Raw genomic sequence first — 9,477 nt, forward strand, 5'->3', positions numbered from 1 at the left:
CATGTTTTTTATATGACAACCTATATAATTACCTATATTTTATATCATCTGAAAGCTTATTGTCTAAGCTCAAAATATATATATCGATCAGGTCTATGAGACATCTACAAAAAGAGCTAGAATTTTTTGAACTCGATCAATTTCCATCAAAAAAAGCGAAAAAACACGTATTTTTGTCTTCTCACGCTATTAAATGCATTTTTTCCCTAACAACCTATAAAAAATGTTATACCATCTGAAAGCTTATTATAAGAGCTCAAAATATATCGATGAGGTCTATGAGACATCTACAAAAAGAGCTAGAATTTTTTGAACTCGATCAATTTCCATCAAAAAAAGCGAAAAAACACGTATTTTTATCTTCTCATGCTATTAAATCCATTTTTTTCCCTAACAACTTATACAAATTTTTACACCATCTGAAAGCTTATTGTCTTAGCTCAAAATATATATATCGATCAGGTGTATGAGACATCTACAAAAAGAGCTAGAATTTTTTAAACTCGATAAAATTTCATCCAAAAAGCAAAAAAACATTTATTTTTATGTTCTCATGCTATTTAATCAATTTTTTTGTTTAACAACCTATAACAAATTTTATACCATGTGAAAGCTTACTGTTTCACCTTGTATAATGATGTATAAATCTTATTTCAAAGATGTCCACAAGAGAAGTTAGAATTTTTAAAGTCAACCGTGTCGAATTTCCAGACTGAGATTACGGTACTTCCTACACTGGTAGCTGGTCATCGCCAACAGATCTCCACAGGTGTTTTGAGGTATTTTTAAATTCAATTTAAGATTGTGTAACTTGTAGAGCACGTAACGTTATGTGTGATATATCAAATAAAAGGTTATGTTATCAGCATGCGTATTAAAGTTAAATCAAATTTGTATGTGCACTAGATCAAAAGATATAACGTGTGTTGGAAAAGAACATCTTTTTACCATTATCTCCGAATTTTGAATATGAAATTAATTGAAATTTTGTACAATTATAACTTATTTAATTACCTATCTACAGTACAAATTTCATTCATCTATCTATTAAAACAGTTATAACAAGTTAAAGTCGTGTCGCGTGTTCGTTTCATCTTGTTTCAAATCACTACGATACTAAAGAAGTTTTCACTTCAAAAAAAATTCATACTGTTTTTGGATATTTTTCCTTTTTTTTTAATTTTTGATTTTTTTTTTTTATCGTGGAGCTTTTTTTATATGCCGACAAAGAGTACTACTCGATCTAGAGGTTTAGTTAAATAATATTTAGATTTGTCTGATTCAAAAGCAAATTCGCCAAATGGTAAATGTACACTTAAGGACAAATATACCATTAACAACACTACATAATTTTTTTATTTAAAAAAAATCTCTATTCTTACAAAAAAACACGTCAAAAGTTGCAAAAAAAAAATCGAAATTTCGATAATTTTAAAGAATCTACTTTGAGCTAAGTATACTCGGGACTCAGGCTATGCAAAAAATTAAAATTTATTGCATTCTGTATTTAAAAATATTTTTAATCGAAAAATCAAATCAAAAAAATTTAGAAAATTTTTTCAGTTTTTTGGGTTTTTTCCATCTGGGAACCACTGTGCGGCCTACGTAGCAGCATTATATACCAAAAGTAGCATATACTTTTGAAAAGTGCATATTTATATTTCTTTTTAGTCAAAAATTTGTTAGATTTTGTTTTATTTTATTATGAATAGAAAAAAAGTACCTTTGTGGGTAAGAGCGCGCCCCTTCTCCCCCTATTAAACTCTTCTTTTTTGAATCAGGACAGAGAAATTTGAATCTTGAGAAAGTACCTATAACATTACTCGTCAGTTTTAAGAAATTTAGTTTCCGTAAAGTGACAAGATTCCTATTAAAATTATGTGCGCGCTCTTACCCAAAATTTTGAGCGATCTTAACCTGACTTTGGGACAAGAGTGCGCACTTTGACTTTATTTGATTTTTGTTTTCAATCATAATGAAATATTGAAATTAAAAAACTTGTTTTTTGTTTCCTTGATCCCAAAATATAGGTTTATCAAAATGTAAAAAACTTTTTGCTGATATCTCTTACAGAATCTTCACAATTTTGCCTTAAGGTGAAAAGTGCGTGCACTTATCCCAACTGACTCTATATCGGTTTCTTCGCAAAGTCTTACAGATTGCTTTGATAAATAGATAATGTGCTATATTTCTAGGTTAAGTATCAAGAAAATCCTTCGTTAAATCTCACTATTAGGTAGATAAATACGCGAAAGCTAATAGAAGAATTTTAATGACCGTTATGCATGTATGTTCTGTTCATCTGTTCCATCATAATTTCTAAATTACTTAACGTAATTTGACAGATGAGGTATCTTTCGAAAAGCCCTGCTTGCCCCCTGGTTATAATCTAGGGATATGTTAAATTTTTTCTGATTAGATTTCGTGATCTCATTGCTATAAAGTCATGATAAAAAAATCTCGATCGAAACAAAATTTTTTATAAAAAATATTTGAGTCTATAGAAACAATGTTACGCATACGCCACAGTGAGCCGCCGAGTTTGATTTGTAACTTGAAAGATCAGTCTAGAAAAATTTCTCCTGATACAGCTAAATTCAATGTAGAGTCTAAGACTCCAATAAATACTGTTAAATAGAAAAAAGATATTGATATAGGCAAAAAATGTAATATTTCAGCTGTGTTTTTTTAAATCGAAGGGTTTTGTAATTTTTATGACATGATTAGGGTAATTTCTGCAAATATTTTTCAAATCAAAAACGTTTTTGTATATTTTTGTTCTTAGGCATTTTGTTTGACTCAACAAAATTTAGGTCAAACATTTAATGGAAAAGATATTTTCTTGAATTTTTTTTATTTTATCTTGTCTTTACATAAGATTTTGAATTTCCCAAAAAAAAAAAAAACTCTTATTTTAGTAGTTTTGTTAACCAAAATACTTGAAAATTGCTCTATATTTTGCAAAATATTTTTAATCCTCGATTCATAAGTTGAAAAGTTAGAGCTCGATGACCAGTTTTTTCAGCTTTTCGGTCCACTGTGCGACTCAGCGTGTCGAAAATATTTTTAACATTAAAAATAAAATAAGGACACCCTATAGCTATGGTCACACACAACACATGAAAGTTCAAAACCAATGTAAATCATTTTCTTCCGCACACGATATTATGATGTCGAGGGGAGGTGACCAATGAAAAACATGCAAAATGTGTTTTTTTCTGACGTTTTGGTTTATATATTTTTGCTGCAAAAAATGTTTTGGGTTTTATGAATGAGGTTATGTTGTTCTGCTTCTGGTTTATCCCTACACACAATGACACACAAAATATATATTTTTTTTTTTTTGAATATAAATAATAGTGATTGAGCTTTTATGCCCTATAAGATAGATGTGCTATTTTTCCATATAAGCAATAAGTACGAGCAGAGAGCTCACATCGTAAAACTGTTCAAGAGGAAACCGTAAAATAAAATGACTCTTTATGATTATCGAAAGCTCATTGGATATAGGCCTGTGACTTAATGTGAATTTGAACTATATACATACAATACATACATGCATACCAAATAAGCCTTCAAACTGAGTCTATAGAAACCTAATGGAGCTTGAAGTTATTAAATAAAATCATACTTTAGTGAACCGAGTTGATAAGACTGCTATTTGATTATTGTGTGAAATATTGCTGAATGAAACGATAAATGGCTTTTGAATAGAACAAAATGGAATATATTAAGCTGAGGGGGTGGAATTATATGATTTGTGTGTTGTGACGATAGTGACAAGCCACAAAATGACAATGTGACCTTATGTTGATTTAAAACCAGAGAGAGAGAGAGAGGCATGAGGCGTGCTTTTTTTATAATTTAATTACTTTGGTTAAAGTGGATTTTCAAAAGGATTTGTGCAGCATTCGTGATTATAATACCAAACACAAAATGAAAAATGGAAATGCAACAGAAAAACTAAGAGGATTAGGGAAATATGAAACAATGCCCGGAGGAGACTAAGAATAATGAACCCCAATAAGCTATAATGGTACAAAGGCGATTGGAAAGTATAAGCAAACTAAACAATGCAAGTTATAAAATCCAAGAATTTTAATTTGATTTCCAGATGGTTTTAATGCAATCGAAGCCAAACATTGCTTAGTTCTGAATACTAGCCAGTATCTTTTAAGGATTAGCAGCTAACAAAAGATTGATTTGTACAAGAATAAAAAAAAAATGGTTTTAAGTGATTTTTATTTAAATTTTTCGAATCAATTTACATGCATCTTATAAAACCATAATGAAATGGTCTTCATGTCAGTCCAAGAAAAATTTTGGACCCCAAAAACTAGTTACTAGCAGGATATACATATGTACGTCCTTTCCACACGTTTGATGGATATAAATGTTGTTGATCAGAACGCATTACTAAAACAACTGCCTTGTAATCTTGTTCCTAGAAATGTTTAAAAAAGATGTAGCAAATATAGCTTAACCTCAAAACCACCACCATGCTTCACTAGACCTATTAAAATTTATTGACTATTGCTTTAACCCCACTATTTTTGACATAGGTTCACCAGTCCAGTTTTGTGTTTTTTTTTTTTTTAAGCTTTATCCTTATTAAGGGATTAATTCTAGTTGTAATTTTGAAAAAAATTAAATATTTTTTCTTGCAAATTTTGAATGCATATCTATTTAAGAATATTTCACATTGATACGGCAATTAGTTACGGAGAAATTAGCGTATTTGTGAATACGTTTTAACTTAGTTCACATGGTTCCCACAATTTTTAAAAGCGTTTTTCTCGAAACGATGTTTTCAAAGCCGGTGAGCAAAATTTCTCCTAAACGGCTGAACCGATCCGCTTAAAATTTGTACACGATCTTTTTAGATACTTTTGCCAGGTAAACGAAGAACGAAGGAATAATTTTTCTGACAATAATTCGATTTTTTAAGTCACTTTAAAATGAAAATTTTCCTGGTAAAAAGCAATTTTTTACTTTGGGATGCCGCCATTTTGTCAAAAATCAAAATTTTGACTTTTCCTTCGTTCATTACCTGTATTCATCTATTCTAAAAACGAATCTTTTGGATTTTTTTTCTTTTAAATAATTTGGTCCAGAGATATCTTGCTCACCGCCAGACACCTTTTTGTGAAAGTCCTCTAGGAGATCTACTACAAAAATAACGGAACTCAATATTTTTGTAAATACATCGCGAATTCTTAAAATACATTAAATACACTATATACATATGTCCATTTATTGTCTGTATTTTTACTTGCGATATAGGTACTATAGGGCAAGTTTAGGATTCGTAAAAATAATCGAACTCGAGATAACAATTTTACATGACATTACGATGATGGAGAATGCCAAAAAAGTGGGTCCGGCAATTCTGTCTGTCTGTCTGTAAGAACCTCGAGCTACAGCCTAAACTACTGAAGCGATTTTCTTTAAACTTGGAAGTTAACAGTTTTGGGTGATTGAAGTTTTTTTTTTAGGACCAAAACTAACGGTACCTGTCATATAACGGAAACAGAAAAGTTGATTTATTTCAAAAACGGCTCTAACGATTTTGATTAAAATTTTTCTGCTTACTGTTACAGACAAGAGCCTCCTTTGATAATAAAAAAAATATTTTTTGTACCATTATTAACGGTACCTGCCATAGAACGGTTTTTTGGATTTATGAATTTCTCATAAACGACAAAACAGATTTCGACAGAAACGTTTAAACAATCATTATTTAAAAAAAATTTTAATATTTCAAAAAACACATTTTTGGATTTTTAAAAAAATATTTTAAAATTTTTTTTTGAAAAATCAATTTTTTGGAAACGAGTTGGTGAAAAATTTTGAAATTTTGTTTTTATGTGTAAATTAATTATTTATTCAAAATTGCATATCAACTTTTTTTTGAAAAATGTTAGAAAATTTTTATATATACAAAATTATTTTTTTTTTAAAAACGGCTCTAAGATTTTCGAAAAATTTTTCTAAAAATTCCTTTTTATACTAGAAACAAAATGGCATACTTAGTTTTTTGTAAAAGATCATTTAAAACGGCATTTAATTATTTATAAAAACAGATTTTATTTTTTTTGCACCACTAACGAAATTCCGTGAAAATATCAAATTTTGAATTTTCCCTTATTTTGTTCAATGAAAAACTTTAACATTAGAGTAACTCTTACCATAAGAGCAAGTACGTGCGTTTTTTTTTTTTTTTTTTTTGAAAATTCAATTTTTTGAAACATTATTTTGAGTAATTAATGTTGATTTAATTTTCTTATTTTAGGACTAAAAATGTATTCTTGAGATCTAGTATCAATATTTTAAGAAAAGCCTATCCGTACACTGGAATCCTCTACTTTTTTTAGCCATGATGGCTTAAACAATTTTTTATATTAACTCGATTTTATAGCTAAAGTGAAATTAGGTATCTTTCCGTTTATAGACTATACAGGTTTTGCTTCCTGCTGGCCAATACTTTGATATCTCAAAAATTGGAGTGTAATGTGATTTGCCATTTTTAATTAAAAATGCTTAATTTTGTTTGTATAAAAAAACTATATTGAAACTAAAATCAAGTTCAAAACTCCATATTTTTAAAGTTTTTTTAGTTCTTACATATTTTAAATTTTATAAAACTAATATTATGTGTATAAAATTACATAAAAAAAAAAAATCTTAACTTTGTTATTCCAACAAATATGGTTCTATGATTTCAAGCATATTTACTTGCTCCTTTTAAATAGTCCTTCTTTGTATGAGCAAGAAAACTATTTTCTTTAGAAAACTACTTTCATAAATTCTTTAAAATTTAAATTACTCTAAATTTACAACGAAAAAATAATCATATGTTTTTAAATTTCCTTTTTTTGCATAACAAACCAGCACAAATCCCTAATTGTTTTTCTTCCCAGAATCAACAAATTAAAAAAAAAAAAATAAAAGCGTGTCATGAGTTCATTCAAAGTTTTTTTTTCAGCTTTTTCACCGGAAGACGTTTACATTACATACCCACATAAACTCATCTACATACATACCATTACATGTATTTAAAAAAAAAAAAACAACAACAAAAATGTGTTATTAGTCAACTTTTAAAACAAGTCAGTTAAAATAAAAAAAAAAAAACTCCAAACTCCCCTTACATAACTTTTTACTCAACTGTTTAAAAAAAAATATACCCCCTAGCTTAAATACTGTTTGCAACAATTTCTTAAAATCATTCAAGTCCTCATAACGAGACAGGAAAAAACCAACAACAACAACAACAAAACGACATCACGATTTTTTTTTTCATTTAACAACAGAAATAGAAAGAAAGAACAAAAAAAAACAAAGCAAACTTTTTCATGTGTGTCACGTCTTTGTCAAGTTGCTTACCTTTAGATGAAATTAATATTTAAATAATAATACCTATACCTATTTATGTTTCATATAATAAAAAAAAAATAAAACGAAAAGAAGTAGGCAAAGAACAAAAATCTAACTACGACGAAACACGATCTTTTTTTTTTTTTTGTATCTTTTCACAGGATACATATATACATAAAAACAAACAATCCTTTCCCTCCTCTTTGCATAGGAGTTTTTGCCCCAATCTTCCTTGTGTGCTGTCCCTTTGTGCATCTTCATGCTAAATATCTCCTACATCCGTTCTATTCATAGCAAAAAAAAAATAAATATTTATACATACATATATTTATATATATATGCATGTTCGTACCCAATATAAGGATATAAAGTCTAAAAAAAATATATCTCCAATTCTGCAAAGCAGAACAGCCTGCAGTCCTCCTCAAAACACACCGTACAAGGCAGGATACAACACCACCACTATACCCCCATCATATACTCTGTTTCCACTTGTGTCCTGATGCTTCCTCCCTGACATGGCGTTGTGCGCTCTTTTATTAAGCTGACCCGATTTTGCTTCTCTTTCATCCACACATTCTGGTCCTTCTTGATTTCTTTTCCATGGATTATTATTATTATTACCAACAAAAAATGATTAAATAATAATAAAATATAAAAAATTCTTCTGTTTTTTTTTTTTTGGTTTTTTGGTTGTTGGTGTTTTATTTTGGTTTTGTTTTAACCAAAAAATAATAATGACAAGGATATTGTGTCCTTCCTGAACTTTTGGTTCATATTTTTTTTTTTTTTTTTTTTTATAGTGGCAACAGTACCACTAACCAAAATATGATGATAATGATGGCTATACAGAAAATGATAATAATGACCAATTTAAGTTTCAACATCACAGCTATTAAGCCATTTTGTTTGCCTGTTTTTGGTCCTTGTGCAAAAGTTTTTTTTTCTGCTTCCAACACAAAATTGAGATATATTTGCTTAACATTTTACAAAGAAAATAAACTATTAAAGGGATGTGTGTGTGTGTGTGTACTTACTGACTGAAAATTGTCCTTTATGTTTGTTTTAAACCGAGCATCAATTGGAAAAGTTCTTCTCCTTTTTATATTCCTCCTTTGGGGGGGGTGGCCGTAACAGCTGCAAGGATCTTTTTTCGTCGTTTATTTATTTTTTTTTTTTTTAATTTTTATAGAAACAAATAATTTAGAATTTTTTTTTTTTTATTTTTCAATTTTATTTGATAAAAATTATTTTATTTTTATCAAAAAATATTTCACCGAATATTGCATTGCACTCATATTTTATGGATTTTATTTTCCAAAATAGATACAAAAAAAAACCTTGAAAACCCTTTTTTTCTCAAAATTTAGAACAAAAAATAAACAAATTTAACCCGAGAGAAAGAAAAAATCTGATCTGTAACAAACAATTTGGCAACAGCCCGAATGAGGAAGACAAATTAAGTTGCGTATACGCCTAGGTGACCCGTTGTATTGTGTATGCGGTTTTGGATCAGCTTTTTGTTTTATTTCGCTTCTTTTTTCTTCGTTTTTTTTTTTTTTGTTTCGTGTGTGTTTCTTTTGCTTTTCTAAGCCTTTGCCAGGGATGGTTTTTTTTATTTTTGCAATATAACGTTAAGCTTAAAACCGACACAATATATAGATATAAATCAATTTATCGAAGGTTTATGTTGCCACACACAAATGGTTTAGATACTTATTTTTTTTTTTTTTGTAATTTTTTTTTCTTGTGTTTGGTTAAGAAAAAGAATTAAGTTTTAATTTGCAATACATCGCGGCAGTTAGAGCGAGCTGTGTGCCGTTTTTTCTATTTTTTTTTTCTATTTTATTTAAATTTATTTTTGTTTAAACTAAAAGTGAAAGAAAAAAATTTAAAAAAAAATATATCAACAATGAGATACACAATATAAGAAGAGGTAAAAATACAAGAGACACACACACAAATAAGAGCGACGAGCGACAAGAGAAGCAGCAGCGCAGTGTTTTAGCATCAAAACAATTCGTGGGTGTACTCGGTACTAAAGTAAAAGATATTTTGTGAAAAGTTTCAGATGGTTTTGCGGGTTTTTGGCGAAAGTTC

At 28.8% G+C, this 9,477-nt stretch overlaps 1 long non-coding RNA gene across 2 annotated transcripts in view; it reads right to left on the bottom strand.

Moving 5' to 3' along the window:
- Positions 1 to 9,415, bottom strand: part of LOC129912218 (uncharacterized) — a 75,266-nt gene extending 65,851 nt beyond the window's left edge. For both annotated transcript variants that reach the window (XR_008771784.1, XR_008771783.1), the window contains exon 1: positions 8,415 to 9,415. This is a non-coding gene — a long non-coding RNA (uncharacterized LOC129912218). The remainder of the gene's footprint in view (positions 1 to 8,414) is intronic.
- Between the last annotated feature and the right edge of the window lie 62 nt (positions 9,416 to 9,477).

Source organism: Episyrphus balteatus, chromosome 2, assembly GCF_945859705.1.
Source record: "Episyrphus balteatus chromosome 2, idEpiBalt1.1, whole genome shotgun sequence".
In the NCBI taxonomy this organism is placed as follows: domain Eukaryota; kingdom Metazoa; phylum Arthropoda; class Insecta; order Diptera; family Syrphidae; genus Episyrphus; species Episyrphus balteatus.